This window comes from Microcaecilia unicolor, chromosome 8 (genome assembly GCF_901765095.1).
Source record: "Microcaecilia unicolor chromosome 8, aMicUni1.1, whole genome shotgun sequence".
NCBI lineage: Eukaryota > Metazoa > Chordata > Amphibia > Gymnophiona > Siphonopidae > Microcaecilia > Microcaecilia unicolor.
Window position 1 is genome coordinate 21437012 of NC_044038.1, and position 22257 is coordinate 21459268.

General features: G+C 44.6%; 1 protein-coding gene across 1 annotated transcript in view; it reads left to right on the forward strand.

Moving 5' to 3' along the window:
• The first annotated feature begins 1387 nt into the window (after positions 1 to 1387).
• BAIAP3 (BAI1 associated protein 3) overlaps positions 1388 to 22257 on the forward strand; it is a 260632-nt gene continuing 239762 nt past the window's right edge. Inside the window, exon 1 of the mRNA XM_030212396.1 lies at positions 1388 to 1460. The gene's annotated coding sequence lies outside the window, so the exon portion shown is untranslated. The remainder of the gene's footprint in view (positions 1461 to 22257) is intronic.

The window sequence follows — 22257 nt, forward strand, 5'->3', positions numbered from 1 at the left end:
TTATATTGTTTTATTATGTACATTTTTCTCCAGGCTTTCCTTTCCAGAGGTAAGCCCTGAAGTTATTGGTGCTACTTTCAGAGTTCTTCCATAAGTTAATACCCACCAAGGGTTTTTGTCTCCACCACCTCCTTATATTGTAAGAAGACTAACACAGTAGGTCCAGACCTAGAGAGTTGCACGGGGACAGAAATCTAACCCATCCCCGCCAGTCCCCACTGGAATCTTCTCCATCCCTGCCCGTCGTCCCCTGTGCTACAATAACCCAACTTGTGGTAAAATAACTCAACTCAACAGTAGCCCATGCCCACGTTGATAACTTCCCCTTTTAGTGCTTATGGGGATTTCAATGCTATCAACCATATCCATTAATTTTTTTAGTGCTATTATAATTGGCATGGCAGAAGAAAAGGATAGGTAGGTAGGTAGGCTGGCCTGGCACTACACTTCCGTGGAAACCCAGCAGGACCTCATCCATCCCTGCAGAATCCCCACAGGACCCGTGGGAGTCCTCTGGACCTGGAGGAGATCTCCGTGGCAGTCCCGTGGGAATCCTGCTAACCCTGTTCCTATGCAGCTCACTAGTCTAGATTATGGTGAAACTGTAGAAAATCTGAGGGTGCAATTCTAAAAAGCAGTGCCTAAATGTAGGTGCAAGGTAGAAGCCCACTTAGTGCAGTTCTACAATGGTGTTAAGGCGCATCTAACCCATTACAGAATAGTAGTGCAAAGTCACTTTGGCATGTCAAAACTTAGGCATGACAGCTTATACCAGGTCAATGGCGGGTAAAGGCTGGCGTGCCGAAGTGCTCCTTGCAATGCACACATCTAATGCTATTCTATAAGGTGTGCACATTGCTAGGTGGAATGTCCATGCTCCACCCACTGGTCCAGCCCATTTGCTGTTTGGAGCCCTTTGTAGAATTGCCCTTCTTGCATTAAATCCTTCAGGACATGCAGTGAAGTAAGACCTTGCAACAAGGGGGAAAAGGAGGGGGGGCAATATCTTTTCCTTGCAGGCTATAGTGTTAGAGGGGCCAAACAAGCCGGTCTCCAGCCCCAACTAATTCCCCTGCCTATGCCTTCATTCACCTTGAGAGTTACCTTTAACCCGCCAAAAAGTGCAGTCAGGTGCACACGACCCCAACAACACTTCTCCGCAAAGCAAGCCCGCCCCCGTCCTTCTCTGGCGCGTCCCAAGCTCTTCCAGCACAGAGACTGCGCGCGGATCCGGCCAGCTGCGCGCCAAACCCAGCGCTTTCCGAAAAGGAGCGCGTGCGCTTCCTGTGCCCATATATGGAGAGGCCGTCGCGCGCTCAGAACCAACCTGCGGCTCTCGCTGGAGGAAGCTGAGCAGCAGCCGGCTGGTAACAGCGAGAGCATTGGCGGCAGTAGCAGGACGCTCACCTTGCAGAGCGACGGCTGAGGAGGAACTGCAGAAGCGAGCGCGCCTGCAACAGGTAAAAAGACAAATAGTTCTTGCATCGTTCTTTTTTTTTTTTTTTAGTTTAAACTTTTTGGAGCATAATGACCTCGGGCGTGCTTGAGGTTAGACGTTTTGCACCCCCAACCCCTGAAAGTACTTTGCAAGCATTCGAACGTACTTTTTTAATTGCATGTTACTCTAGGGGCTTAATTCATCTCCTCGCCTTTTTGAGCCTGTTACCAATTCACTTCAGGTCTCAAACAGAGAGTTCAGAGCTTTTGCTATAACGTTTTTCAAAATGTAGTTCTGAAGTTGTAGGACTTTCTTCCTAAATCTGTGCAAGTCAGGTGTTGCAGAATTAAAACAGAATGGAAAAGAAATCGGAGGGGGGGGGGGGGGGGGATTCCAAGGGGTTGATTACGGGGTTTTCTCCCCACTTTTTAATATTCGTCATCTGAGCGAACGAATAGTAAGTGCATGGGGAGGAACGATCTGGTCTAGACAGAATACTCTCTCTTTGCATCGATTTGTTTTCATTGTTGTCCTGTGCTTGTTGTGCATCACACGGTGAAAAAATAATAATTTTGATTGGAAAGACGAGCAGGTTTCTTAGATGGCTATGGAGTGTTTTGTAGTCCTGTGGATACGTTCCAACCGAGGTACTCGCAAGGATTTATTTGATCATGGAATATTGCATTATTTTATTGCAGTTCTCTGGATTTTTATCTTCCATCAGATTGTTAATATGATTGTCACCTTTAATGAAGTGAATATTTTGTCAGGCGATGCCACTGATCCCTGTTTCTCAATCATTTCACCTTGGTTGCTGCAGATGATTTGGGAAGCTTCCCAGTGATAGGGGGAAAAAGATTTGATTTGTGGATTTTGTTTTTTTAAATACGTGCACTAAAAAGGAAGCAGACAGAGGTAAAACCCCCAATCTACTTATTCTGTACACAAGAAAGGAGTCTTTTCATTCTTAACAAAGTATTGTAAACAGTGGAACTGTACTATGTTCTAGCATATAACGAGATAAGTTTTACCATGGACACAGAACTAGAGATAACATTGAACTGTCAAACAAAACTATTGCTGGAAATATATAAATATACTAGTAAAAGAGGCCGATTTCCAAAAGAAATCAAACCGGCGCTAGCAAGGTTCCACAGCCCCCTCCCCTCCGAGTTCCATGCTCCCTACCTCCCTCCCCCGAATTCCAGGCACCCCTCCCCTTCGAGTTCCAGGGCACCCCTCCAAGTTCCAGGACCCCCCTCCCCTCTGAGTTCCAGGACCCCCTCCCTCCTCCCCACCCTACTACTACTTAACATTTCTAAAGCGCTACCAGGGTTACGCAGCGCTGTACAATTTTAAACGAGGAAGGACAGTCCCTGCTCAAAAGAGCTTACAATCTAAAGCCAAGTATGCAGTCAATCAAATGGGGCGGTGTAGGTTTCCTGAAAAGAGGTAAGTGGTTATGTGCCGAAAGCTACAGTGAAGAGGTGGGCTTTGAGTAAGGATTTGAAGATGGGCAGGGAGGGCGCATGGCGTATGGGCTCGGGAAGTTTATTCCAAGCATAGGGTGAGGCGAGGCAGAAGGGGTGGAGTCTGGAGTTGGCGGTGGTGGAGAAGGGTACTGATAGGAGGGATTTGTCATGTGAGTGGAGGTTACGGGTAGGAACGTACGGGGAGATGAGGGTAGAGAGGTAATGAGGGGCTGCAGATCGAGTGCATTTGTAGGTTAGTAGGAGAAGCTTGAACTGTATACGGTATCTGATCGGGAGCCAGTGAAATGATTTGAGGAGAGGGGTGATGTGAGTATATCGGTCCATGCGGAAGATAAGACGCGCGGCGGAATTCTGGATGGATTGAAGGGGGGATAGATGGTTAAGTGGGAGGCCGGTGAGTAGTAGGTTGCAATAGTCAAGGCGAGAGGTAACGAGCGAGTGGATGAGGGTTCGGGTGGTCTGTTCAGAGAGAAATGGGCGAATTTTGCTAATATTATAGAGAAAGAAGCGACAGGTCTTGGCTATCTGCTGGATATGGACAGAGGAGAGGGAGGAGTCGAAGATGACTCCGAGGTTGCGGGCAGATGAAACGAGGAGGATGAGGGTGTTGTTGACAGAAATGGAGAGTGGAGGAAGAGGAGAAGAGGGTTTGGGTGGAAAGACAATGAGCTCGGTCTTAGCCATGTTCAGTTTCAGATGACGGTTGGACATCCAGGCAGCGATGTCTGATAGGCAAGCCGATACTTTGGCCTGGGTTTCCACTGTGATGTCTGGTGTGGAGAGAGAAAGCTGGGTATCGTCAGCATAAATATGATATTGGAAGCCATGAGATGAGATCATCGAGCCCAGGGAAGAGGTGTAGATTGAGAAAAGAAGGTGTCCAAGGACAGGTCCTTGAGGAACACCAACAGAGAGCGGGATGGGGGTGGAGGAAGATCCATGAGAATATACTCTGAAGGTACGTTGGGAGAGATAGGAAGAGAACCAGCTCTGCCTCTGGTCCTGCCCTTCCGGAAACAGGAAATGAGGGCGGGACCAGAGGCAAAGCTGAGACACATGGGAAGGCAGACGCCGGATCCAGAGGTAAGAATTTTTAAATTACAGCTGGCACGCAGGAAGGCGAGGGGCTGCCGGAGGACAGGTCGTGCTTGCACTCGGAGGGGAGAGAGAGAGAGTGTGGGAGGCGCAGGGCCGTGGAACTCGGAGGGGAGGGAGGGAGGGATGTCCTGCAACTCGGAGGGAGGAGGGACGTCCTGCAACTTGAAGGGGAGGGGGGAAGGGACATCCTGCAACTCGAAGGGGAGGAGAGGGAGGGAGTTAGGGGGGCATGGAACATGGAGGGGAGGGGGCTGGAACTCGGAGGAGAGGGGGGCCTGCAACTCAGAGGGAGGGGGGCGATTCTCTACTCACCTCTGCTGGCTGGTGCTGGGTTCCCTTCCCTCTCACTGATCCGCCCTCTGACGTCATTGCCAGGGCGGACCAATGGGAAGTGTGTTACGAACCCAGGCATCCAGACGGAGGTGCAAATTATTATATAGGATAATCAGGGGTATGAAACCATGGTTCTAAAGGGCTACAAGCCAGTCAGGTTTTCAAGATTTTCACAGTGAATATGCATGAGATTGATTTGCGTGTACTGCCTCCATTGTATGCAAATCAATCTCATACATATTCATTGTGGAAATCTTGAAAACCTGACTTGTGGTCCTTGAAGACTGTGGTTGCCTGGCGCTAATATATATATATATTATTATTTTTTTTTTCCAGCTGAATGTAAAGAGCTGTGCAGAAAATTATTTCTTAATAAGTATTAAGGCAATCTTAGCAGTCCATTTTAGTCTACAGACTCATAATGAATGTGTGTGGAAGGCACTGATGACCCCTATGGGTTATTTTACAAGAGCTAAGCACTGCCTGACTAGCCTTTAACGTGTCTACATTTCTGAATTAAATGATGAATCTCTTGCCCTAATGGAAGTTCCATTTTGGTACAGCAACAGTGTAGGGGTTTAGGGTAATTCTCTGGGTTCACCTCTGATCCCAGGTCTCTGCACAGCAGATGGATGCTCACTGGGCACGGGATTAAATCAGCAATGCTTCCTTTGTGATTTCTGCTAAATGTCAGAATGGCACTGTGCCACCTACCTGCACTGTGGAGCTGCTGCAGGTGCTGTAAGTGAAGCCATCGGCCGATGTCCAGCGCTTAAATCCCACATAATCCCTTTTTACTTGCCAGTAATAGCAAAAACAAATTACTTATGAGATAAGAGCTTTTCAGCATATAATACAGGGAAGACTCCTATAAGCTCTAAGGAACATTTAAGGGACCCCTTTTACTAAGCTGCAGTAGGGCCTATGCACGTTCATTGCGCGCCAAATGAGACTGCCGCCAGGCTAGTGTGCCCCTTGGTGGTAATTTCGGATTTGCTGCACGCTCATTCTAGCGGTATAAATTATTTTTTAAAAAGTTTCTACCGAGCGCGGTGTTTCTGGCAGTAATTGACAGTTGGCACATGCCGAATGGTTAACGCACGTGTAGCGTGTGAGCCCTTGCCACTAGATCAATGAGTGGAGGTAAGGGCTCAGGTCATAAATTGGCATGCTTGTTTTCATTTTAACGCACGCCCATTTATTGGCCCATTAAAATGCCTTTTTTCCCAGACATGGTAAAAATAAATGGCCCGGTGTGCGCCAAAAACATTCGCCCACACTACTGCAGGCCACATTTTACCACGGCTTAATAAAAGGACCCCTTAGTGTTTGTTTTTAGACACATTAAACATTTGTTCTCAGACCTGTTCTAGAAATCTAGTCCCCCCCCCCCGCCCTGCAGCCCTCATTAGTACGTAAGTAATGCCACACTGGGAAAAGACCAAGGGTCCATCGAGCCCAGCATCCTGTCCATTACAGCGGCCAATTCAGGCTAAGGGCACCTGGCAAGCTTCCCAAATGTACAAACATTATATACATGTTATTCCCAGAATTGTGGATTTTTCCCAAGTCCATTTATTAGCGGTTTATGGACTTGTCCTTTAGGAAACCGGCTAACCCCTTTTTAAACTCTGCCAAGCTAACCGCCTTCACCACGTTTTCCGGCAACGAATTCCAGAGTTTAATTACGCGTTGGGTGAAGAAAACTTTTCTCTGATTTGTTTTAAATTTACTACACTGTAGTTTCATCGCATGCCCCCTAGTCCTAGTATTTTTGGAAAGCGTGAAGAGACGCTTCACATCCACCTGTTCCACTCCACTCATTATTTTATATACCTCAATCATGTCTCCCCTCAGCCGTCTCTTCTCCAAGCTGAAAAGCCCTAGCCTCCTTAGTCTTTCTTCATAAGATTTATTCTCAGAAAAAAAAAACCCCAAAACCTTACAAACCAGAAAAGTTTCTAAGGATTACAATTAGGACCATTTTGTGCCCCTTGGTACGGACAAAATATTGTCAAATGACAAGGTATAAGAGGGCAGTTACTTTGTCACTTGTTTCATTGTGTTAGCCCAACTGGAAACTTCCGGATGTTTTTAATGGGGGAAAACAGCACAAAGCTTCAAATAAATGAGGCTCACTGAAAAACCGTATGGGGGTGGTGTTATAGGAATAAGTATGATAAAATAATGTAAGCAATTTGTCACATTTACATATTTTTAAAGTAAAAATCAAAGTGGAAGAGAATGAAAGGCAGGTTATGGGGAAGCCCCGAGTTATGCTGTGGATATTAACATTGGATTGTGACAATGCTGTTTAATGAAACATCAGTGATTACCATAGCAACTGCCGCAACCAAGTGTGATGTGTGCTACCTCCGAGACAGAAAGCGACTGAGCAAGAGAGAACATTCTTATAAACAGTATCATCCGCTCTTTGAAGTTTTACAGCACTTTAAGCAACATTGTATCTTTTTGGTTATTGTTTAACCTCACACTTTCTGCCTGCTCCTTTGGGCTTCCAGCTGATTTGGAATCATAGTAACATAGTAAATGACGGCAGAAAAAGACCTGCACGGTCCATCCAGTCTGCCCAACAAGATAAACTCATATGTGCTACTTTTTGTGTATCCCTTACCTTGATTTGTATCTGCCATTTTCAGGGCACAGACCGTGAATCAGTATCTGTTTAGCAATCGTTCCATGAACCTTAATTTGCAACTGCCTGGGATTTTCCCCCCTATTTTCGGTATTTTCCTCCCACATCAGCCCTGCCATTGTGATGAATCCTCACAAACTATCCCCCCCCCCCCCCCTTGAACTTGGCCACTGCGGCCCTTAAGTCTAATGATGAAGTGTCACTGTTAAGTGATGATTGGGATTCCATTCCCAGAACTGGCCCAAAGAGCAGAATCGTGGCCCAGGAATTTTTTTTTAATTACATTTGTACCCCGTGCTTTCCAACTCATGGCAGGCTCAGTGTGGCTTACATGAGGCAATGGAGGGTTAAGTGACTTGCCCAGAGTCACAAGGAGCTGCCTGTGCCTGAAGTGGGAATCAAACTCAGTTCCCCAGGGCCAAAGTCCACCACCCTAACCACTAGGACACTCCTCCACTGTTGCTACTATTTGAGATTCTACATCGAATGTTGCTATTCCATTAGCAACATTCCATGTAGAATTCAGCCCTTGCAGATCACCAATGTGGCCACTCAGGCTTCTGCTTCTGTGAGTCTGAAGTCGGCCCTTGCAGATCACCAATGTGGCTGCGCAGGCTTCTGCGTCTGTGAGTCTGACGTCCTGCACGTACGTACAGGACGTCAGACTCACAGAAACAGAAGCCAGCGCAGCCTTCTACATGGAATGTTGCTAGTGGAATAGCAACATTCCATGTAGAATCTCCAATAGTATCTATTTTATTTTAGTTACAATTGTACCCCGCGCTTTCCCACTCATGGCAGGCTCAATGCGGCTTACATGGGGCAATGGAGGGTTAAGTGACTTGCCCAGAGTCACAAGGAGCTGCCTGTGCCGGGAATCAAACTCAGTTCCTCAGTTCCCCAGGACCAAAGTCCACCACCCTAACCACTATTTCACTCCTCTCTGAGCCACTGGGTAGGCCCAACAACCGTGCTTTTTACAGCAGGGTTCCCCAGTGAGTGCCATTCAGAGCTTATCATGTGCACCATGGGTAAAAAAAAAAAAAATGTCACTGCTACCTTTTGCTCAGGTCCAGCCTAGCACATGTGGAGGGGCATTGTGGATAAAACGTTGTAAGTCAGATTTGGGATGTTTTGCTAGAAATATCCAAAAATTGAGTGGTGAGCATAGCTGAAAAACATCTGTCGTTTTGGTTCAAAAATCCGTCTTTTTGGGACCATTTTGGAAAATAAAAAGTCCAAGAGAAAAATATCCCAAGACCAGCCATTGGAATGTCTGGGGGCCATCATTCTTAGTAGACTGGCCACACAGACATCCCAGCAGAGATGTGGGGTAGCCTAGGTGGCACTGCAGTGGACTTCATATAAAGGGTCCCAGGTACACATCTCACCATAACCCCCTAATATTGTATGGTGAGCCCTCCAGGAGCATAAAAATACCTACTCTACTTCAGTGTACATCACTACAATAGCTTCCAAGCTTGCAGGTTTCACCGATATGTAGGTACAATAGGTATTTAATGTTTTTTTTGGAGGGCTCACATGTTCCACCACAAGTGTATCAGATACGGGCCCAGGTCCCCTTCTCTACAGTCTATTGCACTGACCGCTAGGCTACTCTTGGGACCTTGCCGTTGCTCTAATAAGAATGGCCATCTTATCTGAAGCTGTCTTAGAGCCTAGTATGTACTGTCACTGTCACATTTTAGGGGACTGGGAGGGGGTCAGTGATCACTGGGGGAGTAAGGGGGGTTATACTTTAATCCCTCCAGTGGTCTTTTAGGACACCTTTTGGTCATTTAGTCGTGATTGAAACAGGTCTAGCCAAAAAGTCTAAATTTTGGCCCAAGATGTTTTTCATTTTGTTCCATTATTGCAGAAATATGTCTGTCTTTGGGTGTCGCCCATGTCCCACCCAAAACATGCCCCCAGCACACCTCCTTGAAATTTAGGTGTACAGTGGAGAAAATTGTCTAAAATCGGGATTCGAAAATTGCAACTTGAATGATTTTGAGAGACATCACCAAGGGCAGCAAGCTTATCTGGAACCTGCCTATAACGGGGGTGTGAGTTGCACCCGGCGATGGCCTGGGTGACCATGGCAAGCCTCAGGATGGCCTGTGAGCAGCTGGGCAGGCTGCAGGACATGCAGCCAGTCTAGCGGATTGGCTGACATTGTTCAAATGTCCTAAGGCAGGAAGGATCCATGAATCAGATCCTTCCCTTGATCACTTGGAGGCATGGTGAAAGGGCTGATTAAGATGCTGAGGCCTCCTGGGAGCAGGATTCTTCCTGCTCCTTGGAGGCGTCTCGTTTGACCGTCCCACTCACCCAATGTCTTTGCTTGGTTTGCTTGTAGCAGGTTGGGGGAGAGGGTAACCAAGCTAAGTGCAACTTCAAAGGAGGTCCTTTGAAGTAGACCTTAACATTTGCCCGGTGGTCAGTTAGGTCACATCTGGAGATGTAGGCCTGTTTGCTTGCTCTCACTGTTATGGTGGGGTAAGTGATTTATTATTTTGGTTGGCTTTTAATGGACTCCTTGTTGAGTATGGCTGGATGTCCGCTTATGTCTTGTTTACTATTTAGCTCGGGTAATATTATGTTCTACCACCAAATAGGTGAAACTGTAGCCTTTTTTATTCAATAAACATGTTCTCAAGTTATTGAACTATTTGTTCATTAATGAAGATTTAGAAGGGGTATGGGCTTGTTTAATTTTCAAGATTGAGAAGGGTGATTGGTCTCACATCCCCCAGTAAGATGTCTTTCTGCCACCTTGTGCCGTTTTTTGGACATTTGTTTTGAAAATGAGCCCCGTGGTCTGCTTGTTCCAACTCGTTTCAACAAGAGCCTCCAGCAGTGGCTCTTAAATGTGCAGGAGCTCCTTTCTGAGCATGTGTACTCACACGTACCCCTTTCTTTCTTTCTTAAATATAGCACAGTCCACAGTGTGGAAATTAACAGGCAGCACACATTTTTCACACATCATTTTCTCTTCCCTCTCCTGAGCTTCTACCTTTGAGTTCATCTATCCTCTGGCAGGACTTTCAGTGCTTCTTATAATTTTTTTGGCCATTAGAGTCCTCCCCCATGGCTTCACTGTCTGCTCCTTGGAGGCTGGTGTGCTGCACAGGATGTGTGTTAGATTTGGAAAGGTTGCGAAACACTGTAACAGTAAACAGACCTATTTCTTTCTGGTTGTAGGTATTCATTTCTACACTTCAGGTTTTAATGATGCCTCCTCTTTTTCACCTGTTTCCCCTCTTATTGCTCTTCCCATTGACAACTCTCAGCGAGGGGCCAGTGCTTCTTCTAGAACGGTAGCCTGAATCCAGCCATAATGTGTGTATTGGCATGGATTCTCACTTTTTCTTTCACAGTCCCTGCCAGCCCAAGAAGCAAAAACTTGGCCCCTGATTCAGTTCCAACAGGCCAGCCCACCTTCGCATTCTCATTATGTAAGAAACTGGTTTTTTCTTGATGTGGGCTTGGAAAATGTATTTGTTTAATTAACGAGTATATCGATTCCTCTTTTTCTGTGTTATTTCTTTGAAAATCCTTTGTTTTTACTTCGAAACTGATATAAATAAAGAAACAGTATTTTCTTGGCATAGATGCCAATATTTCAGATTGATTGGAAATGCACTACAATATAAATTACCCTTCGCATAAAAAAAGGAGCTTTCTCAATTTTGGAGGTGCTCGGCACCCACAGAACTGGCTCCTATATTTCTGGGTTGCTTTCAAATTTATAAAAGTAACTTTTGGTGCAAAAAATAAATAAAAAAGAAATGGAAAGGGTTATATGCTGCTGTTACCTCCCTAATTCACAGAGATACATTTAAACCCTTTTAATCATTCTTGAAAGAGAGAGTGGCTGGTACTTAATATACTGCCTTTCTGTAATTACAGTCAAGTGGTTTACATATTATTATATACGGGTATGTATTTTGTACCTCGTTCGATGGAGGATTAAGGTATCCTTTTACTAAGGTGCGCTAAAAAATGGCCTGCGCTAGTGTAGGTGCGTATTTTGGGCGCGTGCAGATCCATTTTTCAGTGTGCCTGTAAAAAATGCCTGTTTTTGGCCGAAAATGGTGCGTGCAGCTAAATAAAAATTGGCGCGCGTCCATTTTGGGTCTGAGACCTTACCACCCCCCCATTCATTTAGCAGTAAGGTCTCGCTCGTTAACCGTGTGGTAATCACCTACGCGCGTACAATGCAGATTACCACTGCGTATCAGCAAATAAAATATATTTTCCTGTGCGCGTAGAGGGCACACGTAAAAAATGAAATTACTTCCTGGGCCACGCAGTAGCTGGGTGGTAGTTTCACATTTATGTGCGTTGTGCGCACACAGGCGCCAACGCGGCTTAGTAAAAGATCCCCTTAGTCTAGAGTCACAAGGAGCTGCGGGTGGGAACCAAATCCAGTTTCCCAGGTTCTTAATCTGCTGCATTAACCACTGGGCTATTCCTCTACTCCAAAGGAGCCCAGATCACTGTGAGTCTGCCCCTGATACATACTGAAATAGGATTTTCTAATTTATCAGTCTCTTTTTTTTCAGTCAAGCACATATGGTAGTGTACAACCCAGGGGCGTAGATACGTGGGGCCAGGGGGGCCTGGGCCCCCGTAGATTTGGCCATGGACACCCCCCTGCCGATGACCCTCCCGACTCCCCCTCCCGCTGCCAACTCTCACCCGCCGTCGCCGTGGGCTACATTTGCTGGCGGGGGACCCCAATCCCCGCCAGCCGAGAAGGTCCTCTTCTTCCCCCGAAGGCGTCGTTCTGTTTCTGACGTCCTGCATGTTGTACAACAGTAGAAAATAGAAAACGATTTTCTACCGCAGCAAACAGCGCATTCCAATTTCGGAAATACCGCCGGGTGCCCGCGCTACCCTGACGATAGTGTCGATTTAGCACGCACTACTTGCGTGTTAGCCCTACCGCAGCTTAGTAAAAGGGCCCCTAATTTTGTAATTTGAGAGTGATTCATTGTCCCCACATGTCATCAATCTCGCCTGAGCTTATCCCGAGGAGAGGTTAGTGGTTAAGAACAGGCCATACTGGGTCAGACCAGTGGTCCATCTAGCCCCGTATCCTGTTTCCAACAGTGACCCATCCAGGTCACAAGTACCTGGCAGAAACCCAATTAGTAGCCCTGAGAAAGTTACGGGGAGCACCGCTGTGGAGCGACAAATGACCGTCACAGAGAGTGCTGAAAGAGTGCTCGCTGTCCAGGGCACCTTGAGTCTACTAATATGGACGCAGCACCTGAGAAAGAGAAGGCCTCTGTGTGCGTGTGTGTGGGGGGGGGAGCAGAGGATTGTAGGTTACCCTTTACCTGCAAAGGAATCCCGTTTAGAAGGAATGGCTCTACGGAATCTTAGCGGCGATTAGGTGGCGATGCTGGTAATTGGGAAGCAAAACTGGTGCTGGGCAGACTTCTACGGTCTACACCCCGATCATGACTGAATAGATATGGATGGGCTGGAGTGTAATTTTTTTTAAATCATTTATTTATAATTTTTTATTTTACAAGGGTCACTTGCAAACAGTAATACAGAGATGACTGTACATTAATACAATATTAGAGGAAATCAATCTTAACTAGATAAAAGGATTATATACAATCTTTCTCTTTCTCAGACCACAAAATAAATAGGGAGAGTGAGACAAGACAAGGAGATCAATTAAACCACAGTAAACAAAGAAAAATGTGGTATTAACCTGATTATTCCCAGTTATTATTTATCTGAATCATTATTCCACATTGATCGTCTGGTTGGCTTCTTCAAACCCAAGACGGTGTATAGTCAATTAATTTCGTTGGAAACATACTTATTGTCCAATATTAGTGGAAATAATACACCTGATTTCATTTTTTTCTCTTTTAAAACCAGAAATTATTTAACAATACAAACACTTGAATCTCTAGTCCAATTCCCACTGAGTAAGGTAATCCCAGTTTCATAGGCTTCACTCCTTTTGAATTAATATACTAAGAGGAATCATTTCAGAGGAAAAAAACTTTAGGAGTCATACCAGGAACTCTGGGAAAACAACAATCTTGATATTAATCATCTGTAGTGGTGGAGGGGCTTTTGTGTTTCAATGACTCAGAGGGCTATGCTGAAGGGTTACCCATATCAGACAGGCCTCTGAGGAGAAACCAGACAAAGAGTGTCCCAAAATAGGGAGAGTGGAAAGATGGCGACCTGAAGCTCGTACGCTCAACAGCCCAGCTGTCCTCTGAAGTTCTGTCTTTGTTTGCTTGAAATTTCCTCTCTGCATTTGCAGTTACCTTAACTGAGAGGAAGGGGACAATGGGGGGGGTCAGCTGCCAATGACCAGCGTTTTGTCCGCTGTGCAGCAAGTGTGGGACCGCTGCGCGATGAGCTGCCCACAGATGACTGGGCTGGAGTGTAAATTTTAAGGGGATTCGACGTTAGTTTCAGAACTTTTAGTACAAGAACAGAGCTGGGTAGACTTCGATGGTGTGTGTCCTGATCGTGACTGAATACATATGGATGGGCTGGAGTGTAAGTTTTAAGGGGCTTCGACATTAGCTTCAGAACTTTTAGTACAAGAACAGTGCTGGGTAGACTTCTAGGGTCTGTGCCCTGAGAATGGCAAGGACAAATCAAACTTGGGTATAAAGTATCACATACCATGTAAAATAAGTTTATCTTGTTGGGCAGACTGGATGGACCATACAGGTATCTGTCATCATTTACTATGTTACTCTGTTACTCTTTGGGGTTCTACCTGGAATGTTGCTACTAATTGGGATTCCAGAATCTTGTAACTCTTTAGGATTCCAGAATCTTCAGAATTTTTAGTACAAGAACAGTGCTGGGCAGACTTCTACAGTCTGTGCCTTGAGTATGGCAAGGACAAATCAAACTTGGGTATACATGTAAAGTATCACATACCATGTAAAATGAGTTTATCTTGTGGATGAACTGTACAGGTCTTTATCTGCCGTCATTTACTATGTTACGTTGAGGGGCATAATTGAAAGGGATAGCCAAGTTTTGCTGAGGACATCCTCGCAAAACATCCTGGTGGAGGGACGGGGAAACCCGTATTATCGAAACAAGATGGACGTCCACCTTTTGTTTTGATAATATGGTTGGGGACGCCCAAATCTTGACATTTAGGTCGTCTTTAGAGATGGTCATCCCTAGACTTGGTCGTTTCTGATTTTTGCCGATAATGGAAACTAAGGACGCCCATCTCAGAAACGACCAAATGCAAGCCCTTTGGTCGTGGGAGGAGCCAGCATTCGTAGTGCACTGGTCCCCCTGACATGCCAGGACACCAACCAGGCACCCTATGGGGCACTGCAGTGGACTTCAGAAATTGCTCCCAGGAACAGAGCTTCCTTACTTTGTGTGCTGAGCCCCCCAACCCCCCCCCCTCCCTAAACCCACTACCCACCACTGTACACCACTACCATAGCCCTTACGGGTGAAGGGGGGCACATAGATGTGGGTACAGTGGGTTTCTGGTGGGTTTTGGAGGGCTCACATTTACCACCACAATTGTAATAGGTAGGGGGGATGGGCCCGGCTCCGCCTGCCTGAAGTGCACTGCACCCCTAAAACTGCTCCAGGGACCTGCATGCTGCTGTGATGGACCTGAGTATGACATTTGAGGCTGGCAGAAAAGATTTTTAAAGATGTTTTTTTTTTTTGAGGGTGGGAGGGGGTTAGTGACCATTGGGGGAGTAAGGGGAGGTGATCCCCGATTCTTTCCGGTGGTCATCTGGTCAGTTCGGGCACCTTTTGTACCTTGGTCGTAAGAAAAACAGGACTAGGTAAAGTTGTCCAAGTGCTCGTCAGGGACGCCCTTTTTTTCCATTATGGGTCGAGGACGCCCATGTGTTAGGCATGCCCAAGTCCCGCCTTTGCTATGCCTCCGACACGCCCCCATGAACTTCGGTCATCTCCGTGACGGAAAGCAGTTGGGGACGCCCAAAATCGGCTTTCGATTATGCCGATTTGGGCAACTCTGTGAGAAGGACGCCCGTCTTCCGATTTGTGTCGAAAGATGGGCGTCCTTCTCTATCAAAAATAAGCCTGCTTGTGTTTTAGGGATTCTGAAATGTAATATCTTTTGGTAGATGGCCCCCAGTGACATCAAGGCTCTACACAGTCAGCCAGAGCAAAATAATACCCCTGTAGAATTGAAAGGTTGCTGATCTAGCACAGAGAGTTTTTTTCCATTTTTTTATTTTATTAAGATGGTGGTCTGCAAGAATCAAGAGACCCCTGGAGGGTTTGCAGCATGAGAGCAGCACTGTATAGAGAGCCCAGTGTTACTTAGCCTGGGTGGACGTGGACCTTTTTATAGAGTGAAATATCAGGAGCTCACCTGCTTACGCTACAAACACAAACCTATATTATGCTTCAAAGACTTTTCACAGAGCTTTGAGTAATTTTGAGTAATTTCCCAGATTTGAGCTGCCAGTAATTTAGCACTTTATGCATTCTTATCTGTTAAAATATTTTCCTTCTTGGCAGAGTCTGTAAAACACAAATAAGTGTAAAGATTTTGAGGAAAGGATCTTGATCTTTGGGAAATTTTTGTTGAGAATCACAAAATTGTCAGATATAATTATTTCAGAACCATACTGAGATATAGTTGTGCCCTGTGAGACTCACTGGCACCCTCTCCTCCCACCCTGCCCGCTTCACCACCATCAATGAGGGAGTCTATGGACTGGGAGCAATTTTTATGTCACTCCATATTTGCACCCTGTGTGGCCTCGCTGCTTACACGGCCCTTGATACGGTACTGATGTATTTGATATTAAACCCCTCCCCCACCCCACCATTTACTAAGGGACACTTTTACTAAGCTTCGGTAAAAGTGGCCTGTGGTAGTTTGGACACATGAAATTGGCACGCGCTGGATCAATTTTTACCGTTGCTGGGAAAAAAGTGTTTTATTTAATGGGGCAGTAAATGGCTGTGCGCTGAAATCAAAAGTAGCGCATGGTTATTTACTGCCCAAGCCCTTACCGCCATCCGTTGACCTAATGGTAAGGGTTCACGTGCTAACTGTGCAGTAATCATGCAGCATGTGCCGGTGTGCTGCGCTGCTGATTACCGTCAGGAATGCCCTCACGGTAGAAAATAGAAAAATATTTTCTACGAAGGGAAACAGCACTCGCCAACTTTGAATTGCCGCTGGGATCCTGTGCTACCCCAGTGGTACCCCAGATCACCAGTGTTGGCCGCGCAGGCTTCTGCGAGTCTGACGTCAGACTCACAGAAACAGAAGCCTGCGCAGCCTTCTACATGGAATGTTGCTAGTGGAATAGCAACATTCCATGTAGAATCTCCAGTAGTATCTATTTTATTTTTGTTACATTTGTACCCCGCACTTTCCCACTCATGGCAGGCTCAATGCGGCTTACATGGGGCAATGGAGGGTTAAGTGACTTGCCCAGAGTCACAAGGAGCTGCCTGTGCCTGAAGTGGGAATCGAACTCAGTTCCTCAGTTCCCCAGGACCAAAGTCCACCACCCTAACCGCTAGGCCACTCCTCCACTCATTCTACACAAGACTCATCACTCTTCATGTGCTGTCCACTGGGAGAAGCATAGACTTTAGTAAAGGGTCCAGATGCCCCTTTACATAGGAAGAAAGGCTTATTTTTATTTGTCTATGACAGTGGCTTGTTACCACCAAAATTGAAGTCTAAAATAAGATGAAGAAGAGAGAGAAAATGACAAAAAAGAAGAGGGAATAAAGAATGAAAGGACAAGGATTACGGAGGAGCGAGAAAAGGAGGGGATGGGGGACAAATGTAGGAAAGGACAGAGAAGATAAGGAAGCCAGAAAGGGGCTGCTGCAGGTGTAGTTGTTAAAGAATCCACAGGTTATCTGAAAACTGACTAGCCATGTTTTGATTCTTTTGTTGAATTTTGGAAAGGAGGATTCATTGGATATCCAAGGGAAGGGAATTCCAGAGCTGAGTACCCAGGTGACAAAGCACAACGTCTCTGGAGATATCAAGTCGTAGGCAGGAAGGTGGTGGGAGGGCAAGGAGGGCAGATTGCAATAAACAAGGGCGTGAGGAGGAATTAATTAAATTAATTTTAGTTTGTCATAACATCATACATGGTTTTATAATATTTTGGAGGATCTGATGTTGAATTGTTAAAGGTATTAATTGTGACTATTTTACTTTTATTTAATTTTTTTGTGTATTGTCAGACAATTATGGATGTATGCCCCACCCCTGGCACCACCCCTAACCCGCCCCCTTTAGCCTCCCCAAACAGTTGGGCCACCGACCGCCTATGGGAGGGAGGGGAGCATGGAACTTGCAGGGAAGGAGAGGGGGGCCTGGAACTCGCAGGGAAGGAGAGGGGGGCCTGGAACTCGGAGGGGAGGAGAGGGAGGGAGGGGGGCATGGAACTCAGAGCCCGTATGCCGTACGCATTAATGAGCATCGTGTCAAACTCAGAATGACCGTGAGGCAGGAACTCGCGCCACAACTGGCCGTTGACGTCCAGACTCCTGCGCCGCTCAAACTCCATTGTAACCAGCAGGCTGGCGGGAAGTGGGCGAGCGTGGAACTCGCACCACAACTTGCCTCCTAATGGTTCCCTTAAAAACATAATCGCCTTTACATGATAACCTTGCTAGCACCCGTTTCATTTGTGTGAGAAACAGGCCTTTTTTACTAGTGTGTGTATATGTGTGTGTGTAATATATATATATATATATAATTTTTTTTTTTAATGTGAAGGGAAAAAAGCATTCAGCAAAACTGAAACCAGCATGGGTCTAAAACCGGCCTGAGCCGTTACCACCCATTGATCTAGCGGTAAGGGCTCACACGCTACATGCGTGGTGACTGCTCAGCGTATGCCAACTGCCGATTACCGCTGGAAACAGCACGTAGAAGGAAGGAAATAATTAATTCATCCAGGTGTTATGGGTACACACCAAATCTGAAATTACTATCAGTGGGGTGCACTGGTCTGGCAGTAGTTTCATTTGGGTGTGTGTTGCACGAGTGTAGAGCCTACCATGGCTTAGTAAAAGGGATCCTAAGTGGTTTGAAAATGAGCCCCTCTGTGTTTCAGGAGATAGCTATAGACTTACTTGGCAACCCTTCATTCCTCCTTCCAGTTGAGAGTTAGCCTTTCAGTAACCTCCTCCATCACACTTATCCCCAGAGGATAGCTGTGAACCATACTAGCACACCCTGTGGTATTTCTTACTGCTTATACCTCATCAGCTCCTAGACTAGGAGGCTAAGGAACAGATAGAGTGGAGGAGTGGCCTAGTGGTTAGGGTGGTGGACTCTGGTCCTGGGGAACTGAGTTCCATTCCCACTTGCTCCTTGTGACTCTGGGCAAGTCACTTAACCCTCCATTGCCCCATGTAAGCCGCATTGAGCCTGCCATGAGTGGGAAAGCGCGGGGTACAAATGTAACAAAAACATAGTCCCCAGCGTGGGAATCCAGATTAGAAACAACAGGATTCAAAACATTCATATATGCTGACGATGTTACCTAACCCTCAAAAAGAACATTGAAGACCTCTTACAAAAGGCAAAACTTGCCTTAATATGGCTATTTTATATGAGACGGACACTGGCATCTTCAATGTAGATGATATGGTTGGTGTTCCATATTGATCTCCAATATTTTTGTGTAAAAGTACAGGAGTAAATATGTTTAAGAGTTCCTTTATAAAATAGCCATATTAGGATCATTAGCTATACATTGCCCACTGGATAAATATCAATCACAACTTTTGGATATACTTTCCCAAACAGCATTAAGAATATTTTTCTTCTGTTGGAAAGACTTATCCAAGGCAACCTACTTAACGTGGTGGAATTCAGTATGTATACTTGCCAAATATGAATATGCAGCAGCTAAGAAATATAATTCAATTACCAAATACAGGAAAATATGGTCTCCTCTTCAAGATCAAATATGTAGTACTCTTGTGTAGATACATTCTCTTAACTATCTGTTCTTACGATATGTCTACCTAACTATCGTTACAAATCTGTAACCATAATAATTGATATCTTTATCTTGTATCAGATATGTATATTGTTTGATGCTCAGTTTATTGTTCATATTTGTATACTGACTAACATTTTAGCCATTTGTGTTTTGTTTCATTGATAAAATTAAATACAAATATTGGAACTAAAAAAAAAAACGGCTTAAATTTGATGGAAACCTGGGCCTCAGAATCCAAACTAAAGTTAAATAAAGAAAAAAAACTAAATATCTATTTGACCAAAATTACTATAACAGTTTCACAATTGACAACACTTTATTCCCCATTGACAATAATCTGAAAATTCTAGGTATAATGATAGACAAACATTTAACATTTGATACTCAAGTTTCCTCAGTAATCACAAAATCTTTCAGGTCTCATTGGAAACTAAAAAGGATCAGACCCTATTTCTCATCAGAAACATTCAGACTATTGGTACAGTCATTAACACTATCCCAATTCGATTATTGTAATGCCATATATGCTGGCTGTAAAGAGTACCTGTTGAAAAAAGACTCCAAACAGCTCAAAACACTACAGCCAGGTTCATATACAAAATATCTCGTTTTGAAAGTGCCTCCCCTTTATTAATCAAATTACACTGGCTTCCCATCAAAGTGAGAATCACCTTCAAATTATGTACCTTTATCTTTCAAATGCTAAGTGGCACAGCTCCAGACTATATGGTACCATCAATAAACTTACCTCAAAGAAACACTAAATATAAGACAAGAAATATCTCAGACTACACCTCCCCAATTGCAAAAAAGTGATCTACAAAACTGTCCACTCTGCAGACTTCACTTACCAAGGAACCAAATGGTGGAACTCCTTACCACTCAAAATAAGAAATATACAGGAATATACTACATTCCCCCAAATCCTCAAATCATTCCTATTCAAACACTCACAAAGAACAACCATATCTCAAACAATTAATTATTGCCTGAAATGGGTATTACTCTATTTACCATTAACTTTCTCTTTGCTTCATGTACAATTTCTCATTCATAATAGATTTTCTAAATGTTAAACATCCATAGCTAGCCCAGTCTGTTTATGATACTGTATTGTAAAATTGGATTACTTTCTTATGCATTATTCTTTATGCATCCTATACTGTTTATTGTAAGCCACATTGAACTCAAACGTATTTGGGATAATGTGGGATATAAATGTCACAAATAAATAAATAAATCTACCACCTGTAGCTCTTCATCTCTTGTTTACTGGCCCCCTCATGAGGAGGAAGGCCGGCCTTCCCAGATTCCAATTTTTATACTTCCTTCCAAAAGCTAAGGGTTTATTTTATTATTTTTGTTACATTTGTACCCTGAGCTTTCCCACTCATGGCAGGCTCAATGCGGCTTACATGGGGCAATGGAGGGTTAAGTGACTTGCCCAGAGTCACAAGGCGCTGCCTGTGCCTGAAGTGGGAATCAAACTCACTTCCTCAGTGCCCCAGGACCAAAGTCCACCACCCTAACCACTAGGCCACTCCTCTACTGTTGCTACTATTTGAGATTCTACATGGAACGTTGCTATTCCACTAGCAACATTCCATGTAGAAGTCGGCCCTTGCAGATCACCAATGTGGCCGCGCAGGCTTCTGCGAGTCTGACGTCCTGCACGTACGTGCAGGACGTCAGACTCACAGAAACAGAAGCCTGCGCAGCCTTCTACTAGTGGAATAGAAACATTCCATGTAGAATCTCCAATAGTAGCAGCATTCCATGTAGAATCTCCAATAGTATCTATTTTATTTTTTGTTACATTTGTATCCTGCGCTTTCCCACTCATGGCAGGCTCAATGCGGCTTACATGGGGCAATGGAGGGTTAAGTGACTTGCCCAGAGTCACAAGGAGCTGCCTGTGCCTGAAGTGGGAATTGAACTCAGTTCCTCAGGACCAAAGTCCACCACCCTAACCACTAGGCCACTCCTCCACTGTTGCTACTATTTGAGATTCAACATGGAATGTTGCTATTCCACTAGCAACATTCCACTAGAAGTCGGCCCTTGCAGATCACCAATATGGCCGCGCAGGCTTCTACATGGAATGTTGTTAGTGGAATAGCAACATTCCATGTAGAATCTGCAATAGTAGCAACATTCCATGTAGAATCTCCAATAGTATCTATTTTATTTTTGTTACATTTGTACCCCGCGCTTTCCCACTCATGGGAGGCTCAATGCAGCTTACATATTGTATACAGGTACTTATTTGTACCTTATGATCAAGTGCTTAGACTGCTGAACTATGTACTATTGGATTTATGATTCTGTGCTTTTAGATTTAAGGCTTTTTTTCTTACTGGTCTAAACACCCTGATAAGACCACCTCCTTCATTATTTTGAATGACACTTCTCTGGAGCAGGGAAAATATATATCGACAGGGCCCTGTGTAATAAGCCACACTGTAGGCAGTCAAACGTTTTTATTCTTATGGGTGTCTTTATCATTAGTGTGTGCTAATTTTTAGCATGCACTTAAAAAAGTTTGCGCGCCTACAGCGCGGCTTTGTAAACAGGACTGTAATACTGGCGCTCACCATATTTTAGAACTTTTATTTTTTTTCATTTGAAGGCTAAAAACGTGAAGGAGAAAGGGTTCTGATTAAAAGGTCCAGTGCTTTCTTAAGAAAAGATTACGTATTCTGCTGGTGTGAAACTGTTCCTCTTGTGTCCTCTTTCATATTGAAGCTATTGATTTTGTGCTGTCAAGTTGTTCAAGGCTTGTTCTCCCACGAAAGAAGCTTAGACTTTTTATATTTTATGGCTGATTGAGAATACCTCTGCTTGTCACTCTGATCTGAATCTGCGAATCCCTTTCAGATTTTCTGATTGCTTCGGAAGTTTTTCTTGGTTTGTTTGTTTTTTGTTTTTTTTACATTTTACAATCAGGAACTCCAAAATACGAAGCTTCTTCTGTTTTACCAACTTTATAGCAGTCCTAAGTGTATTCATAATTGTATGTATAATAGGGGCCCTTTTAATAAAGTGTAGTAACTAGATGCATATGTACAATTATGACATGACTGAATGTTTTTACAAAATGTTTGACTTTATTGGTTTTGTTTGACATGGTACATCATCAATAAAAACCGTTGAAATATAATAAAGTGTAGTAAGTTTCTGTACTTACCGTGCTTTTAGGTGCAAAAAAATTAGTGTACAGTAAGTGCAAAG